The sequence below is a fragment of the Myotis lucifugus genome, unplaced genomic scaffold (genome assembly GCF_000147115.1).
Source record: "Myotis lucifugus unplaced genomic scaffold, Myoluc2.0 scaffold_225, whole genome shotgun sequence".
NCBI lineage: Eukaryota > Metazoa > Chordata > Mammalia > Chiroptera > Vespertilionidae > Myotis > Myotis lucifugus.
This window is the reverse complement of record NW_005871273.1, coordinates 836,747-857,099: the sequence shown is the minus strand read 5'-3', so window position 1 is coordinate 857,099 and position 20,353 is coordinate 836,747. Positions and strand designations below refer to the sequence as shown.

General features: G+C 45.2%; 1 protein-coding gene across 3 annotated transcripts in view; it reads left to right on the top strand.

The window, feature by feature from the left end:
* Positions 1-20,353, top strand: part of NTM (neurotrimin) — an 846,452-nt gene that overhangs the window by 357,890 nt on the left and 468,209 nt on the right. Inside the window, exon 3 of one of the 3 annotated variants that reach the window (XM_023761994.1) lies at positions 1,609-1,616. The exons of the other annotated variants lie outside the window; for them this stretch is intronic. The gene's annotated coding sequence lies outside the window, so the exon portion shown is untranslated. The remainder of the gene's footprint in view (positions 1-1,608; positions 1,617-20,353) is intronic. 3 annotated transcript variants of the gene reach the window in all.

Here is a 20,353-nt window from a genome sequence, read left to right as displayed (position 1 = left end):
ACATAAACGTTTCAAAATTATGATTGGTGCCAATTCCATTAAACATCTAGGTTGGCCATGGTGCTATGTGGAGACAGTGCTATCAAATACAAATGTATCGCTTTTGTAGAAAAGTAGATTCTTGTGGGTGGGACTGGGATTCTTAAGTAGCTGTGTTTGGGGGTGCCATTGTGGTTTTAATAAAATCTAGTGACACATTCAAAAAGGTGATGTTTACTAGATTTCTACATTCGTTCAATTCCCAAAGGATCCAGCATAGAGCATTTGGCCCGTGGGAGAAGGATACACAAAACACCTATGTCCCCGAGAGTTCTTTCCCAGGTAGCCCTAACATAGATGCTTCTAGATAGGCCCTTGCCAACCTGCTTTTCTTTAACAGAGGCTGATTTGCTGATGGCTTGACAAATGCCAAATTCCAGTGATTTAAATGATGTCTCACTTTCACCCTCTCTCAGTCTTTATACTGACTCCATCCTTTCAGCACTGGTCCTTCTGCCAGGACGGGAACCACTGGAGCACTAGGACTTGGTGTGTCTCTCCCCACTCATCTTCAGCGCCCTGGGGTTCACTCCGGCCACAGCTCCATAGGATAACGTGAATTGAGACTTTGGCATCAAGTGACTTCACTGTGTATCCTAGTCCACCTCTTACCACTTAGAAGACCTTGGTCATTTTTTTTTTGAACTTTGATGAAACTTTGCACCTTATTTTTTTTGAAATGAGGAAACAGTAGTCACCTCCAAGGTTATTCCTGGATTGAATGGACTGATGCCGTGAGCACTGGTATGGTTCCTGGCACTTTCTTGATCCTCCAATAAATCTCAGTTCCCTGTGCCCTTGGCACCAGGCCCAGGTAAAATGGGCAGTGCTGAAGGGAGTGCAAGCGCTCTTGTAAATGCCCACACTTAAAAAGCAAACACATTTACCACACAGAGGGCCTGTGACTTTTGGAATCATCGAACACTGTTTGATAATTCAACAATCCCCATTGAATGATCTGGGGTGGCTGACCTAGAGAAGTGGAATCTTCCACTCATTGAAGAGCCATCTAGGAGGTTTGACTGCCATTGAGCACTCATTCTGTGTTTGTGCTGGTGGCGGGGGGGGGGAGGGGGGGTGCTTTAAAGCTGTGAGCTTCCACTTGTGCCTCACCCTGGTCCCTGGGCTCTCCGTGGAAATTCTGAAACATGGAACCACACGTGTCCCCAAAGGAGGCTACATGTCTTCTGCCTCTCTGCACAGGACTCTTGTGGGCTAAAGAGCGCGGAGGGGTACGTTTTGCTTTGTTTAAATAACATTTGGTTTTGCTGCTTTTAATCATGGGTCCCCCAGAGCATGGCAGGCTTTCCGCAGCACACACTGGCTGCATACCTAACAGATCTTTTCAATGCAACAGCTTGACTTCCCTGCTGCTCAGATGATAGCAATTGGCTAGGTGTGCCGTCCTCTTCCTTCTCCCCCCTCTATGGAGACAAGGAGATTTCAAGTGCAATTTGGCCTTGCACATCAAACAGCAATTTTCCTGTAGAACCTGCAACCTCCAAAAACTCTCCCCTAATCAAATCTATCAAGCCCAATTTAGGGGCGAGCTTCTGTCTGTTTATCAAGGAAATGGAGTTGAAATTGCCCCCTTTAATGGAATCACAGCTGCCCACCATAATCTCTCACATGGATGTTTGAATTAATGGCAGGACATGGCCCATGCTCTCCAACCTTGGAATTTGATTCCAGTTATAGGAAATTGCTATAATTTCAGGCCTGGGATTCTCAGGGATGTTGGGGTGCTTTGGGCCGGGGTTAGAATTAATGTGTCAGAGGAATTAAAGAACTCGGAAGTGCTTGGGGAAGATTAGCACTTTTACACAGCACCCAATGCATCACCTCGGTATCAAATTAGATCCACTGTGACCCATGTCAACTACTTTTACAAAATCCAGGAGGAAAAACAGAGAAGTGACTTTTTCTGATGTTGAGATTTTTAAGTAAGAATACAGCAGACATGAGCAGAATGTAGGTATCCTTCCGAATACAGGCCAACTCACTTGGTTCAGTTGTATATTAGGAGTTGCCACAGACGGTGGGCAAAGAACCCAGCTAAGATGCCTGGGTCCTCCCTGTGCCAGGGGACTGGCCAGCAACTAACTGTAGTGTCACCTTCTCCATGTCATCCTGCAGGAACCTGAGGACATGCCATGTCCCCATGGAGACCCCAGTTTTACGCTAGGAAAGCATCATTTCATTTTGTAAAAATGTCCTTACCAAGAGATATTCTCTTCCTCCTTCAGGCATATGAACATCTTGTATTTGTATAGAGCGAGTCTAACCCATTTTTCTCTTGCACATTTTAATGATTTTACCCCATTTTATTCTCACTGTACAGAAGGGAGGAGAAATATTTAACATGCAATATGAAAAATAAGGAAAATCCACGTAAAATGCCATCTCCAACAGTGGTGGCACCAAAACAGGCCCCCTTCCTACAGACATAGTGCCCACCCCACCCCCAGCACTGGCATCTCCCAGGTCCTCCCAGCCCCCTGTGGGAGCCTGAGCTGGCACCTGCCCCTGGAGCAGTCACACGCCCCCTCCACCCCTCCGGCTGCACCTTTCTCCCTCCAGGTGGTTTCTCCTCAGCCTCAGCTTCCCTCAGGAAGTCATTCTGAGCTTTAGTCACCAGGTAATAGAGAGCCCAGCTTTGTGAAATGCACCTGAAGTTTCCTCCTTCCGTTGAAAAGAAAAGACTCCTAAATTAGAGAATCATGCACATTCAATGCACATAAAACCAGGGTAGAGAGCCTCCTGGTTTTCTAAGAGTGGCTAACGCCTCTCAGGAAATCTCCCACTTAGATCTGGTTCAGCTTCCCTCTTGCTTCCTTTCCTTGCCCCTCCCCTCCTTCCCGGACCTGCCTCCTTTCATTTAACTCGAGGCCACCTGCAGGGAAATAGCATTTCAGCAACTTGGGGTTTTCCCTGTCGCCCTTTATTCTCCCTCGGAATTTCTAATCCCCCCAGTAAAGCCTTCACTCTGCACCCAGCACCCGTGGGTGTCTTCAGGTAGGAGGGTACATGTCGCTGGGACAAATGAGTCTTCTGGAGGCCTCGGAGTCCAGGGAGTGTCCTGGAACCCACCCCAAGGATTGTTCCTGGTCAAGTGCAGGGTCTGTGGACAGGGCCGTGAGGGTGGGCTGCCCAGCTGTCTTCCCAGGGCATCACCACTCTGTTCTCCATCTGTTTAGTGATTGTCATCTGTTGGCATGTGCTGGGTGTGGCTACTTTCCTGTACGACAAGCATGTCAAACTCAAAGGCTAACAGGGCCCAAATAAATGAGGCATGCGGCCCGCGGGCCGTGAGTTTGACATGCTTGCTATACAGTGACCATGCTGGGCTAACCTCCCTTCCCAAACTGCATATGGTTGACTAATAGCCTGAGCAACTGTGGCAAAGAAGGGAAAACCCAAAACAGTGCTATTTTCCGCCACTTTCCAGACTTTCTCGTGGGATTATTGATTGAGTTTAGCCATTCTGTTGTGCTACATCCTTTGTGGCTGTGAGGATTATGAAAGGCTGCCTCTTACTTAGGAAAGAGCCTGGTGGGCTGCCCACAGGGGTGCGAGCATTGGGACAGATGCAGACCCAGCGCTGGGCTCAGGGACGGTGCCGGCCATGGCAGGTGCAAGCAATGCGAACACTGATTTCCCTGGTGCGCTCCGTTTCCAGACACGCCACAGAGCTGTCAAGTAGCAAGTAAGAGAGATTTGAATAACTTCCCTATCACCAGTGGGCGAGCTTAATTTTAGGGGTGTTTTCTTTCCTTTCACTGACACACTTTGTAAGAGAACATGGTGCACTTCGTGTTTGCTGGCCTATTGATGCAACTCCATCCTTAGCCACCTGTTTTTCCCCCAACACTCTTTTCCAAATATGTTCTTGAAGTTTTTCACTGACATATTGGCTGGATCTCAATCCATCCTACTCCCTCCTGCAACATTGCACGTGACCACCTCCTGCTCCTCTCTGTGAGACTGGCATTCCTGACCCTCCTCCATCTCAGTGGCCACTTGTCTTCTGTCCCCCACTTGGCCCCACCCCCTTTCTCTAGCTCCCAAGCATAGGTATTCGCAGGGTTGGTTCCTAGACCCTTCGTTTCCTTTTAAATTTTTAGACTCTCTTCTTAGCGTTATCACCTCCCACTGTCCAATTATCACCTCTGTGGGAAAGATGCCTAAATATGTCTCCAGCCTAGACTCCCATCTTGAAATCTAACCCCTCATTTATAATTGCCCGAGGAATACCACCAGCCCCCTCTCCCTGGCCCCTACAGAAAAATCTGCCCCTCAGGTCTGTGCCTTCATTGATTCTAACTTTATCACTTCCCACCCCCTCTTTTCCAACTTTACCACCTTCATCCTAGTTTATTATTTAATTGCTTCTCACTTGAACTATCAAAACAAGCCACTAATAAATCGCTCTCCCTTCTGCCTCTACTTTTTATATTATTAATCTTCCCAAAGCACAGCTCTGACCCTGCCATTCCCTTATCAGAAACCATTCATGATACCTCCTGGCCAGGAGAGTTAAGGCTAAACTCCCTTTTCAGACATAAGTGAAGGGTCAGGCCGGACTCTGAAGCTTGACACTCGGTGTCCCTTGTGTGCTCTGGTCTGTCTCAAGCCCTCACTTTCTTCCTCTGTGTGCACCAGGCATCCCATGCCACACGTCCCAATAGCTGCTTTCCTGAACCTGCCAACAGGGGGATGCCTCCGAATTTGATCATGGTGTTCACTCTGCTAGGATTTTCATTCCCTCCCCTGTCCCTCCCACCCGCACTCCATCTCCTACACTTAACCCAACTCTTTAATGCCTTTCAACATTCAGTGTAAGGATTATGTTTTCCTTAAACATAATTTTCTTTTCACCTAACTTGGCAGGTTAGCCATTCCCTTCTCTCTTACTCTCACAATGCCTTGAATGTCTCAATGTTATAATATCTGCTTCTGTAAGACCGGGGTCATCTTGACCATCTTAGCCATCATCATAGCCCTGGCACCCAACACAGAATAAACATGGAATCAATGATCAGTCCTTGCCTTCTAACTGATCTGGATTATTTGTTATTACATGCACATAACTGAGATTTCTCTCTTTGCTTGTGCACTGGCTCTTCCTTCCAGTTGCAATCCTGTCTCTATTATTTACTCCCCCAAATTGTATCCATCCTAACAAAGCTCAGTGTAAATATCTTCTCCCACAGGAAGCCTTCTTCTTCTTTTTAAAAATCCTTACCCAACAATATTTATTCCATTGATTTTTTTAGAGAGAGAGAGGAAGGGAAGGGAGAGAGAGAAACATGAACTGAGAGAGACACATGGATTAGTGGCCTCCTGGACACACCCCCACCAGGCTGGTCATCGAACATGCAATGGAAGTAGGTGTCCTTGAACGGAAATCAAGGCTTCAACCCTTCGGTCCATGGGCTGACTCTCTAACCACTGAAATAACCCGGCCAGGGTGGGGAAGCCTCCTTTGATCTCTTTTTCCTAACAGTACTTCTGTGTGTGTGTGTGTGTGTGTGTCAGGGGGGGACCCCAAAACATGGAAAGAGCATGATTTGTAGCTATCAGACTTGCATTAGGATTTGGACTCAGACAAATAGAACTTTGTTCCTTCATTTTTAAAAAGTTTGCTCTATATTACTCTAACTTCAATTCCCCTTCAAGGACAATAATACTCATGAAAGATCCCATAATAGCACCTGAAACACAGCAAATAATCAATAAACGTTAATTCATGGTCTTCCTTCCTCAAGGCACTTATCGTTTTATGACTCTGAGCAGGCGTTCATGTCATTTTCTTATTGGTAATAATAGAACAAAGCTCCCAGGGGAAGGACGGTATCTTCTTCACATTTCTTTTCCCAGAAGTGACTATCAGAGCTCCTCATATTTTAGTTGTTTGGAATATCCTTTGAATTTAATGAAGCAGTCTGACTTAGAAAGCTTTATGCTTCAAAAAGAATGTAGTTTTATTATTGGCACAAAATCAAACCTGATGTTTATGGTCATGCCTATAAAATGTTGGACATCACACTTTTGGCGAGGAATGTAACCTACATGATAACATATTTCTCTGGGAAAATCAGATTAGAAACCCATCATTTCAATTTAGTGTCTTTAACAGAATTGTTGCTCATTCTCTGTGTGAAGACTACCTCTTATATCTTTATAAGCATAAAAAATGAAACAGCATTGACTTGATAACATTCTTTTCAAAGGTGGTCAATGAGGTAAATTAGATTACCTGGTAAATTTCATGCAGTCATTGAGCTTTTCTATAAATCTAAGTGAAGAAATGTTGAAGACCTTTGTTCTCAACTATGGAGACATTTATAAAGATTTTTATATGCTTTTAAATGCTATGCCTCAGAATTTTAAGGCTCTCAAGTTATCTTCAAATTTAAAGATCTCTGAACTTTAGTTTTCTCTTTTGATTAAAAAAAAAACACAAGGTTGCCCTAACCAATTGGGCTCAGTGGATAGAGCATTGGCCTGTGGACTCAAGGGTCCCAGGTTCGATTCTGGTCAAGGGCATGTACCTTGGTTGCCGGCACATACTCAGTAGGAAGTGTGCAGGAGGCAGCTGATCAATGTTTCTCTCTCATCGATGTTTCTCTCTATCCCTCTCCATTGCTCTCTGTAAAAAAATCAATAAAATATATTTTTTTAAAAAAAATAAAAGGCCAATAATAATCACCTTGCCTAGATTGCAAAGTTGATGTGAGAACCACATATGAGGTTCTTGATTCCAGACTTTGTCTTTGTTTTCGCATCCTTCAAGCCAAATAGTGTCCAGACTAGAAAAAGGGCACAATAACTATTTATTGTCTATATAAGTAATATCAGGAAGCTTTCAAAGATTTAAAAGTGTAACATAGGGGAATTAATGTCCTTATCTAGAGCCACCCTCTCATTTTAGATGAGATAATGAGACTCACAGAGGACAAACAATTTGCCTAATGCCACACAGCAAGCAACTGGCGGAGCAGGAAGCAGATTCCAGATTCCATGTTACCTGGTCTAATGCTCCTCGCACACATCACACCCTATCAGCCATTTCCCAGATGTGATGTGTTCTTTCATAACAAAACCAGTTTAATTCAGCCAATATTTATTAAGCTCACCTTCCTAATGATGACCAGGAACTGGCAGTCCACTTGAAAGTCTTCAAGTCCTTCTTTAAAAATATGTTTTTATTGATTTCAGAGAGAGGAAGGGAAAGAGGATAGAAACATCAATGATGAGAGAAAATTATTGATCAGCTGCCTCCTGCACAACCCCTACCGGGGACCAAGCCTGCAACCTGGGCATGTGCCCTGCCTGAGAATTGAACCCATGACCTCTTGGTTCATAGGTCAACACTCAGCCACCGAGCCACACCTGTCGGGCTGGAGTCCTTTTTGTACTTCTGTTTTTATGTGTATGCATTTGTTTGATCAGAATGAATTCTTTTTGAATAATAAAATTTCAAATTCTTTAAAAAAATTCGTTTTTTGAAAAGTGAAAATCTCACTAGTGAAGAATATTCTTCCATCCACCTTGGTGAACACCTATAAAGCACCTACTATGGGTCACACACTCTGCTAAGCAGGATATAAATAAGTGTAAAGAAGCCACAGAACCCACAATTCATGGCACTGTGAACACAAAGAAGTCATAACTATAAAATAACAAATTCCATAAAGAGCAAAAGTGCTCTGAGGGAGATGTGTATAAGATAGAAAACAAAGAGGAATTAATTCTGTTAAGTGGAGCTGGTGTTGGGCAGGGAAGGGACCAGAGCCATGAGCTAGGTCTAAGTATGAGTAGGCTCATGATCATGGCGGGGAGGGGGGGGGAGCAGGGGAGGGAAGAGAGGGTAGAGAGTTTATTCCAGTATTCCAGGCCGTGGTTAAACATACAGGCAAAGCTTGTACTGAGTCACCACTGTGAAGTAGTCCACACAAGAGGGAGTGTATTAAAAGCTAGTTTGAAAAGGAATTGGTCAGGTCTATAGAAGCATGCAAAGAACACACACACACACACACACACACACACACACACACACGAGGCTGGCTGACAGAAGATAAGGCCTGAACAATGAGGTCAGACAGACAGATCTGTCTGTCTGGAATCCTGGTTTCCTGATCCTTTTGACTCTCAATTTTCTCATCAGTAATAGAAGATTCATTATATCTACCTAGCAGTGCTACTATGAATTGAGATGTCTAACACTTTTTATTACTAGAAAATAAAGGAATTAATACATACATATATGATAAGTAGATATACTTGCTTTATTACTAGAAAATACATATATATATGATAATACATACGTACATGACAAGTAGATGTATTTGCTTTAGGGGATGTACATATACAAGTCTACACAGGAAATGTTTACAGAGAGAGAGAGACTGATTGACTTGGTGATGGACACCTAGTGCTCAACTTCTTTAATTCTTGCCTCGATTTCCAAAACAGTCTATGAAATACTAGCCCAGTCAAAAATGGCACAAATTGGTCACAAAGAAGTGGGCCTGCTTCCCACACTGCCAGCTTTCTTGGGGAATCTTGGTAGCTGGTTTGCTATTTATGTGCGTCTTCAAGTTGCAGTGCTATGCTGTGCATCCAAACTCACCTGTCCCAGGGGATCTGCACCCTCAGTTCATGACCACACTTTCTAGGGCAGCCAGCAGTCACTGCTACGGTCGTGGGGAGGGCAGTAGTGTAAGATGGGCCAGAGAGGGGCAGAAACTGTGAAACAATGGGCAGCACCGGGGTGGCTTTCTGAGTTACACCAGGACTCAAAATTGAGTTTGAACACGGGTTTCAGAATCACCTAGATGCGCCTCCATCTGTTTTGTGTCAGTTGCTATGTCAGTTTTGTTGCCATGAAACCTCCTTTCTCCTTTTTGGAGAATGCTCCCTGATTTTGATCTGAGGCAGCTCTCCTCTGGTGACAACCAGCGATTCCTGTTAACAGCACTGATAGAGACCCTAGGCTTCCCCCTCAGTTCCTCAAAGACAAGGGGGACGGATGGGGCGCCATGTGACACAGCAGCTTCCTCGCTCTGTCCCAAGACACGCGGGCTCCCAGCGGCTGTCTTCCAAATCACCTCCCCGATTTGTTTCCAAAATGCTGCCCTGGCGTAGATGTGTGTTTTGATAGAAGGTTAATGCATACGTGAATACACAACTTTTTGATTTATTGTCCATGCGAGCTCATCACTCTTTCCTTTAAATTAAAACTCTCTCCAGATGGGGATCGGTGACACAGATTTATTGATCTGCAATAAAACCTCACTCATAATCTCTACAGCTGCCCATTCATCTTCTGCAGAAAAGGGTTCATTATTCTGGATGTCCCAAGAATGAAAGCAAGGAACCAACTTGCTCCCTTTGTTCCCTTCCTGCCCCACCTTTGCCTTTTGGTTTTCTCCTCCCTCCCAGTCCCTGCCCACCCCCTCCTTGTATGTCTTGAGACCAAGTGAATCCCCCAAACAGGATTATTCCCTTTGCCCATCTTTGTCCTGCTCCCTTATATTTTTCTTCACTCCCTGCCACCCACCCCAAGGATGTCCTTTTTTTTTAATATATTTTATTGATTTTTTACAGAGAGGAAGGGAGAGAGATAGAGAGTTAGAAACATCGATGAGAGAGAAACATCGATCAGCTGCCTCCTGCACACCCCCTATTGGGGATGTGCCTGCAACCAAGGTACATGCCCTTGACCGGAATCGAACCTGGGACCCTTCAGTCCGCAGGCCGACGCTCTATCCACTGAGCCAAACCGGTTTCGGCAAGGATGCCCTTTTTGTGGGCATCCCGGAAGAGTTGTGACATTGAGTCCGACTTGTGGCTAGAATCAATAGCCAACCCTCCACTCTGCTCCTTCCAGATGGGTTTGTATTCCCTGGTTCGAACAAACCACTCTGAACTCAGCAGATGAATGAGATCATTAGAAAAAGGAGAAACTAAGCAGCCGGACTGATAGGAATGAGAATAAGGGCAGGTGGGCCGGTACCAGGTCTGCGGCTGAAAGGAGGTACGTGTGGATAAAGATGCTCACCACTGTGTGTTTTGTTGGGTCCAAAGAGCCTTCTGATTTATTGCCTGGGAGATATTCTCCAGTGCACACACGCTGGAGGCTGTTTCCACCGGTCAGCAGATGGCTTGGTCAGTGTGCCAGGAAGCCCGGGAAGTAGCTGTTATCTCAGACTCAACAGAAGGAAGGGCAAAAGGACTTTGGGAGTGATCAGATGGATTGCCTCGTCAGTTCAGTGGAGTGTCTCTTCATATGGCTAAAATCCTCTTGGATTTCCCAGCTGGAAAAATAAAGCGCAGACATCAACTAGTCTAGTGCGTTTCAACTGGAGTGCCATGATACACTGGTGCGTTTCATGAGCTGTATGGTGTGATGCAGCTTTCCAGCCTGTCACAAGTAACTTCCTACTTTTAAAAATAAGGTGCTGAAGTCTGCAAATTAACTCCTTTTTTAAAAATCCTCACCAGAGGATATTTTTCCATTGACCTTTAGAGACAGAGTGGGAGAGAGAGGGAAAGACAGAGAGAAACATCGACGTGAGAGACACACATTGATTGGTTGCCTCCTGCATGAGCCCTGACCAGGACCTGGGCAGGGGAGGAGCCTGCAACCAAGGTACCTACCCTTGACTGGAATCAAAGCCAGGACCTTTCAGTCCTCAGGCCAATGCTCTATCCACTGAGCCAAACTAGGTAGGGCCAAATTGACTACTTAAAAGCAATTAGAATAGATTCAAGGTTACACTCATAATAGTGCCATTTTTACTCATGTGGATTCTGATGTGATTTCTTGCACAGGAATTGGATGTCATTAGAGGTGACCTGGCAGAAGTTACAAAACATATACAGGGATCTGGTGGGCATGTGGCCAGCATCCATCACTGGGAGCTGAGGTTGACCATCCGCTCTGTCCTTGTCTTCTAGGCAGGAGAGAGGAACTCTTAAGTTCTTACGTGTCCTTATAACATGACAAAACATGTAGCTTCTCACCCTCGTTTTAAAATAGCAAAGCCGTCACCCAAACCCAAGCAGCGGTGGCCACAGTCAGGATTGGAACGCGAATGTACAAATTAGCATTTGAGCGAATACTGTCCACTGACCACTCCGTCCTCCCACGGGCAGGCCTGCGGGGTTTGGGACAGTGGCCGGGCACAGGTGGGGGAAGAGCCCGTGGGAAGGGACTCACCGTTTATCTCTGTAATCGGAAGCTACCCCGGGCAGGTTTAATCACCCCACGCAGAGCGGGATGCAGAGCAAGTTCATGGTTTACAGTGAGCAGGCTGACACAGCTGATTGATGTCAAATGTGTCATGATGTATATTGTAAAGCAGGGAGATTTAATGGTGTAACTCGATGGCAGGCTCCGAAGTGAGTTGCTGCAAAGTAAGGAGTGATGGATGGGCTCATTTACATGTAAAATTGCCAATGGCATTGACAGCACTGGTATGTGAGGGGGAGATAAGAGGCACCGAGCGAGTTCACTCTTGCCCTGGCGTTGGAATATTAAAATACAGCTGTGGCAGCATCTGGGATTTGCAATGGACTTTACAGATATAATTTTCTTAACCTTTAGCCCCAAGATAATCTAGATCTTTCATAAAGTTTTCTAAAACAGGTGCCATCCCACCCCTGGATCAGCATTTACTATAGATGGTGATGCCGGCATGAAATTTATTTGTACAGTGGTTGTCAGCAAACCAAAACCCTTGGTGGCTTTTATCTGTCCCCGGCCTGACAATCTCAAAGTGCTTATAGAGTAACAATGTAAGAGGCTGCAAGACTGGCTTTAAAATTCTGTTTGCCTCCCCCAATCTCTTCCTTTCTCACGGTTTTCTCTGCCCACTGCCAGAAAGAAAGTCTCTCTCTCCCTCTCTTTTCCCTTCTCTCTCTTTCTCCCCTCACCCCCATGTATATATTAGTTTCTTTTTTATTCTATTCTCCCCTTCTTTTTCCTCTAATGAAACTGCCATTAGTACGTGTGGGCTAATGTCTATTACACATGAGAGTAGGGGGGATTGGTTCATCCTTTCAACAAATAATGATATTTGGGTCAACCCCAGCCAAATATTCAGCCTCAAGGATAGACTCCGAAACCTACACTGTCCAGTTGAAGTAAGAATACAGCAGACATGGGCAGAATGTAGGTATCCTTCCAAATACAGGCCAACCTGCCTGCCTCTCCTTCCTGCCTCCATCCTCCATCCCTCCTTTCTTATGTTCTTCACACAACATACACCAAGCATTGTGCTAGGTGCTGGAGACACAGCAGTGAAGAGGACACTAGATTAGAACATGAGACACAGACAAAAATGGCAATAGTTCATGCCCTGTGTTATAGATGCCATGGAGGAACTCTGAGGATGCGCAGCGACATGGGACAAAAGGAGGGGAGGGCTATGGCTGTCGAATAAATAGGGAGAAATTCTTGAAGGAATTAGTATCTGCACCAAGACTGAAGGTAGCAAGGCAAAGGAAAGCAAAGTGGAGAGGGGAGATTTTACCAAGAAAAAAAGGTACGGTGCCCATGTGTCCAAAGCAAGAAAGTGTTTGGCAAATTCAAGGACTTACAACTGGTGTGATGCAAGAAAAAAACACTTGAGAAGGGACAGTTGAGAGATGAGGCTAGAGCCCTAGCCAGTTTGGCTCGGTGGATAGAGCGTACATCTGCAGACTGAAGGGTCCCGGGTTCGATTCCAGTCAAGGGAACATGCCTGGGTTGCGGGCTCCATCCCCAGTGGGGTACATGCAGGAGGCAGCCAATCAATGATTCTCTCTTATCATTGATATTTCTATCTCTCTCTTCCTCTTCCTTCCTCTCTGAAATCAATAAAAATATGTTTTTTTAAACAGAGTTGAGGCTAGAGAAGCTATGGGTACCCTGCAGAGCTGACTAATCCAGTTAAAACTTGTGAACTAGCACACTCAAAGGAGCCTTTGGCAAATATGATGCTGTTTTAGGTTTGCCCTGTCTACGTGTTTGCCTCTCATAAGCTGGTTCTTATTTCTGAATATGATTGTCAATTGTGCAGTAAGAAAGAAATGTTGACAATAATAAAAGCCATGCTTTTTTGGGGGGTGCTCATTGTTTGGAGTTAAGTACATAATATTTGAAACTAAGGATTTCCCAAATATTTGTCAATTCAGTGTAATATATTTTATGTACTTTTCAATAACCAAATGATTGTTACAGTGGCAGCAAGTTAATTTAATACATTAGTTAGTAGCATTTATACTTTAACCATTCTTTTATTCCTTTATAACACTTATTGACAACCTACTAAGTTCAAGGCATTTTGCTAGGTGATAGAGACACAAAAGATGAATAACTTAAAGAGCGAATGAGGAAGACACCTATGTGGAATGATTGCCAATACATCCTAAACTGAGCTATTTAAAGAATGTACAGGGGCTCTGGAGAGTAGAGGGATTTATGGCCTTTTCTGGAATCTGGGATACTCAACAAAACAGAAATACATGCTTTAATATTTTAAAATGTTTAAGAGTTTCCCATGGGTGAATATTGCTGATGAGGAAGCTAGAGAGTTTGGATGCTCACCCACAGAGAGTTTTGTTGAATTTTCAACAATAACATGAAAATAATGTTATAATTCTTAGGTTTCATTCAGCTCTACACAGCAACGTTTTACTCTTCTTAAGGACTTGGTGGTAACATTCTTTCTATGATGCAACAGACAGTAAGGTGATGGTTAGGACTAGAACCTTAGGAATCAGAGACCTGGGTTCTAATGTCATTGTTGCCCCTTAATAGTTGTGAGATCTGGGACTAATTACTTAATCTCTCTAACTTTCATTGTCCTCACATGTAAAAGCGTCTACTTCATAGAATTTGTAGAATGCTAAAGAGGTAATGTACTTAGCTCAGTGACCAGCATGCAGTAAGAGTTAAATACATGTTAGCCATACATGATTAATATTATTATTATCATCTATCACTTAACGGCTAATGAAACATTGAATGAACCACAACAGAGGAACTTGATTGAGCTAATGTATCTCCTGGAAACCAATAGCGCGCTCTACTCACCTCTCTTCAGAAAGAATGTGGTCCCGTTGTAATAAATCACCAAACAAAAGTGGGTACATAGGATTCTCTGACTCCAATTATTTTGTTATTTTCCCTAGGGTTTCCTTTTTTTGCTGTTCAGCTAAAAACTTCATGAACGTGCAGTTTACTTTCTCTTCCAGATCATTAACCAAGCTGCTCCGAACATTCACACCTGGCTCTCCTTCCTCAGCACCCCTCCCTCTAGGATCCTCCCCCAGCTGGCTCCCTGCTACACCAGATTGTGAGTCCACACAGATACGTACATTCTGATCACATGTGTGTTGTCATGTGAGCACAGAGGTGCTCAAGCCCTTCCATGCAGTTTCAGATGGCAGTGCATTTTCACTCCTCCCCACTTCCAGCTTAAATTTTTATTTTATTTATTTTATTTTATTTTTACCAATTGCTTGGACCCTACAAGGCACTCCTAACGTTGTTCCAGTTCTTAATCAGTCCAGTGGGAAGAAATGTCAAATCAAAACAAAACAAAACTCAAAAGACAGGATGGAGAAGTGAGAGGCACCCATTTAGAACCACACCAAGTTCTTGCCCTTTTTCTGCCTGTTACCTCCAGTTTCCTATGTTGCTCACAGCTCTGTATTGTGTTTCCCTGGCTGCCCCTGGTCCTGCATTGCTGCACCGGCCTGGACTAGAGACCTGCACTTCACTCTTAGTTCCTCTCTCTTCCTCAGCCATCGCATCCAGAGGACTGCCAAGTAAGCCCTGGCAATCCAACCTCCCAAATGTCCCTCAAAGCCAACACCTCACCTCAGCCACTTCCAGTACCAACACACTGCCCATGAAGGCTTGTGGTCCTTCATCTTTACTCTTCTCCAAGTCTTTTTTCTTAAAAAACACACACATATTTTTATTGATTTCAGAGAGGAAGGAAGAGAGAGAGAGAAACATCAAGGATGAGAGAGAATCATTGATCGGCTGCCGCCTCATGCCCCCTACTAGGGATCGAGCCCATAACCTGGGCATGTGCCATTGACTGGAATCGAACCCAGGACCCTTCAGTCCACAGGTTGATGCTCTGTCCACTGAGCCAAACCAGCTAGGGCTCCAAGTCTTTTTTCTACTCAGCAATCAGAGATCTGTTAAAGGGCAAAAGCGATCTTGTAGCCGTTCTGTTGAAAACATTTCCACAGCTTTCCATCACCTCAGGGTGAGTGAGACCCAGCTTGAACTCTTTGCAGTCAAAGAGGATCCTCCTAACCATGACCCATGGTCCCCAATGCCCTCTCGGTTACCTGTTGCTCCTCCCCTGCCTCCTGAGCCCACCTTTCTGCTGCCATTGGCTAGCTTCAATTTATTTGTTGGTTTACTGCTTAACTATGACTTCCTCTGAGAAGCTTTCCAACTCTACTATACTCTGCTCTACGCCCCATATGTGCTTCCATCGCTTTCCAAACCCCTCAGTCATAGCACCTAGCATGCTATGCTTTGTGGAGCAGCATCAGACCGCTGTCCCCTTGCCAGGCTGTGCTCTGTGAGAGCAGGTGTTACCTCTCCAGCTCAGTTCCAAGAGCACAGTAGGTACTCAATCTATAAATATAAAAACCAAGCGACCAGAACGACCAGGACGACTGGTCGCTATGATGTGCACTGTGGCCGGCCAACTAGCCCAATCAGGGGTGGAGCCAGCCAGCCAACCTCTTGCAGCCCCTCCCCCCTGGCCAGAGCTGATTGGGGCGGGCCAGCCAGACCCCACCCGTGCACAAATTCGTGCACCGGGCCTTAAGTATATTGATAAAATTCTTTAAGAATACTTTTAAATCCTTTCAAAGAATCCTTTTGGGAATGGGGGTGAGGGAGAGAAAACCAGTTAGAAATGAAACCAAAATGATCTTGGGTGTGGGCATGAGGACTTTTCTTGTACAGAAAGGGATGGCTCAGTTTTCTCCCCATTGTCTGCCCTCCCGCCACCTGTTTCTCTCCATAGCCCCTCTCCTGATCAGGATCCGGGCTCTCATTTCTCTTTACTTGACAGTCAGCAGAAGGGCCTAAATTGGGATATTTTCCAGAGGCAGGTTGAGTAAGCACCGACTGAGCTGACCCTGATAGAAATGCTTAAGAAGCTTTGCAGGAGGATTAAGCAGCCTTCTTTAATCTTACTTCCTTCTGGGTGGCGGGAGCGGAGTCCAGCGTGTGGGCAGGGCTGGGCCACAGTGTCCCAGCCTCTGAGTTTCAGGTGTGGGGGATTATGCACGGGGGGAGCCGGCAGTGGGTATGAGGAGAGACGTGGTAAAGAGGCAATTGTTTCCATTTCAACCTCTTAATACCCTCGCTGAGCATCTTCTCATTGCTCCTTCTTTACTTACAGTTCAGAAAGCTTTCCTATTTCTAAATGGGTAGTGCTGTCATTCATGGTTGGAAAAGTCTCGATTTGTGGATTAAAAAGAAACCAAGGCTAAACCCAGAGACACAGAAGCAAAAGAGGATCTATTCTGGGTCACATGAGTCCCTGGAGGGGACATGGGTGGCTCAGTCACTCCTCGGGAATGCATCTCAGATCATCTGCTATTTTCACAGTGTCCTGTGGTGTGACCTGGAACACAGTGTCTGTCCCTCTGTCCCCAGTCCTCCCCATAGAGCAAAGATTATCTTGCATGAGAGTTTCTGAAAAGCCTTGCAAAAGGAGAGTTAACATTTTTACAAAATCTGGGGTATGTCCCTTCTTGGCTGATTCATATTTTTAGAGACTTTGTTAATATGGATTAAAGACAAAAGCAAATGACTTCTGCGTGGGAGGGGGAAATTTCATTGGATACTAAAGCAGGAGAGACAGTTAAGGGTTGTCCAGCTCATCATTGACAGAGTACTGAGTACTGAAGACTTCCTCTCAGATCATGCAATCCTGTATTGGCTGAGGGTTGGGCTTGGCTTGCTTTTTGCCATATCACGTTAGGGGTCCTAGAGGTCAAGGTGGTGCCTCTGCCAGGAGCCCCATGCTGAGCTCAATCGGTCCATGCTCCACTGGAGGCTCCTTTCGGCTTGAAGGTTTACAGTTGAGTTTCTAGGTGGATTGCTCATCCTTAGCACCTCAAATGTAGGAAGCAGGAGCAGACATTAATTGGATAACCGTTGAGTTTGTGCTGTCTAGTTTCATGTACTCCGAGAGGTTTCTGAGTGTCTGGAAATTCTAAATATTGTACCGAACACCCCCTGAGATTGTTAACTGTTTTCTTTGTTTCCGATGGCACAGCATCTATTTCCAAATATTTCTTACTCGGGCTGCAGGCTGCTGCGTGGGCCTTTTGAAACCCAGGGGAACGTGAGGATATATCACCTCATTTCGGTTTACCTCGATCTATTGTTTCAGGTTTTAATTTCAGTATTTGAAAGCGAGTCTCCCCCTGAATTGCTCTGGCTTTCTTTGCATTCACATCCATGCTGTTCTTGGTACTCTGGCTACCTGCGTGAATTTCTCTCACAGACTCAAGGGTGTCATTGCACTTGTGTATTAATAATGCATCTGATTCATTACTACTACACCCCAAGCAATATGACCTCAGGGTACAAACCAGACAGTTAAGACCAAGAATCATTTCACCTAGAACAGATCTGCTTTAAAAAAATAAAACCATTTTTAGGAATTTCAGGATAGTGGGAATGTAATAGATGCTGCTGATTTTGAAAAACAAAGATTTAACCCTAAAACTGCTTCTCTCAGTCTTTTGTCTCATTAGGAATAGGACACTGGCCTCAGTTTGACCTCCAACCACCAGCCTTCTCCCTCACTGGGCATCTCAGGGTAGTACCCAGCAGAGTACCACCCTCAAATCTGCAGCTGTTCCATCATGGCTTAGCCAGGAACATAAAGAGGCAGGGAGCTCATCTGAAAGTCCCAGGAATCCTGGGTATTTTATGTACAGCATGCTTGGGGGTTGGACAAAAACTTGGGGTTTTGGCAAAGGTTGTCCTGGAGGGGGTGCTGAGCTTCTGTACCCACCATCTGCACTGGCCCATCCCCCCACTCTGGCTCTACTTTTCCGAGTTAACGCATTGTCTAGCACAGTGGTTCTCAACCTTCTGGCCCTTTAAATACAGTTCCTCATGTTGTGACCCAACCATAATATTATTTTCGTTGCCACTTCATCACTGTAATGTTGCTACTGTGATGAATCATAATGTAAATATCTGATATGCAGGATGGTCTTAGGCGACCCCTGTGAAAGGGTCCTTCGACTGCCAAAGGGGTCGCGACCCACAGGTTGAGAACCGCTTGTCTAGCACAAGGCGCTAGCCACACAATTTAAATGAACAACCACCACCAGCCCCTGCATACACCGACCTAAGACTTGCTTTGTGCCACTGGGTTTATGTCAATGATGATGGCTGACTATGGTCCTAACCTCACGGGGGAGAAGAGGTTGGTGCCAGCCACTGCCGCTGGGTTTGAATTGTGCCACTTGCTGTCTTTGCAAAAAGGGTGACTTCTCTCGCCTGTGCTTATTTCCAAACAGATTTTTTGCCACCAACAAAACTGAAAATGATGGGCGTGGAGCAGGTCTTCCCAAAGAACATCCCACACTGGCTTATGCTCACACATTAGCAGGGTTTTGCATCCAACAGTTATCAGCTGAAGGAGTCTGAGAGGGACAATGACTCGAAATCCCCTCCTTGCTTCAGAGCCCACCTTCACGCTACAGTGCATCCTTCACAGTGATTTCCAGGGAATTAATTTTCAGTGGCGCTCTCCTATCCTGTCAGAATCTCTGCCGAGGGGCTCCCACTCCCCCAGGCCTGATCGCAACCAGACCCTCTCCTGCTGACTTCAGTAAATGGCTGAAACACAGTTAAGTCACACAGAAGGCACTATTTTAAAGACTTAGGAGGATCTCTACCCAGTGACGTGGGCTAAAATCTCACAAGGTGCAGATGTATCCTTCCTGGAGAGGAAACCAGATCCTCCTAGGCTCTGAAGCCAGACATTTGCATATTAATAGAATCTATGGGCTTGTAGAGCTGGGCTGGGATATTAGAATCCATCAAGCACAACTCGGTACAGCAGTTGGCCTGTTGGAAATGCGTGGAAAGGTGATTATTTAACATCTAGTGAGGCAGAAATACTCAATTTTCAGAGACAAGCCACACTTTGATTCAATATTAGAGGCAACATTCATTCATTCATTCATTCAACCAATAGTGAGTGACTCCCTCCGGTGTCAGGCATTGTCAGTAACTGGAGATACTGGAGAAAAATCGTGTCAAAGTCTGTTGCTATAGCACTTATCTCCACTGTTTATCTGGACTCATCCGTTGTCTGTGCATCAGCCTTTCTATCCAGCATCTATGCAGAGTTTAACAGGAATTATAGTATCTTATCTGTGCTTCTCATTAGGTGTGCATCCTCCATCTCCCCACAGAGAGTTAGTACATGGAAAAGGCACTCGGCAAACGTTTGCGAGGGTTGTTTTACACGAGCTCCGGGTTATGGAGTTTTCAAGGTCAGACCCTAAGGGACTGCAAAGGTAGCTAATTATCAGGCACCCGTTTTTTAATAGATGAGGACACTGAGATTGGAAGAGTTTGGTTTGCTGGCCAGCAGTCGCCAAGCCAGTCATTGGTGGAGACAAGATCAGATCCCACTTGTCCTAATTGCTTTCTGGCGAATCTTTCTACTGGGTAAGGGCATGACGAGAACCTGTCCAATCTGGCTGAATACGCCTATAAGAGACCATCTGGTCCAACAATTTTCACCTCTGGAGACACATTTACAATCACCTGGAGGAGCAGGTAGAACAACCGAAGAATGGGTTCCAACCTCCCCAAATTTCAATGTACAGTGGGGCCTTGACTTACGAGTTTAATTCATTCCGTGACAGAGCTCGTAACTTAAATTACTCGCATGTCAAATCATTAAAGTGAACGAGTGAGACACGTGATGCTGGGCTGATGTTGTGGCGTTCACTGTGACGTTCGCTTCGCCAACTAGCGGTGGGGTATCTGAAGCTGGCTCGTAACCCAAATTTTAGCTCACAACTCAAAGCAAAAAATCGGCCGAGAGACGGCTCGTATCTCGAAAAACTTGTTAGTCGGGACACTCGTAAGTCAAGGCCCCGATGTACTTGATTTGGGGCCAGGTTCGGACATGTCGCAGCTGATTCTTATGTGTTGCTTTTAGGGCCAACTTGAATGGACCATTCACCAATGCAACCTACCGCCATGTTCATTCATCTCCTTCCACATATTTCCTTAAGT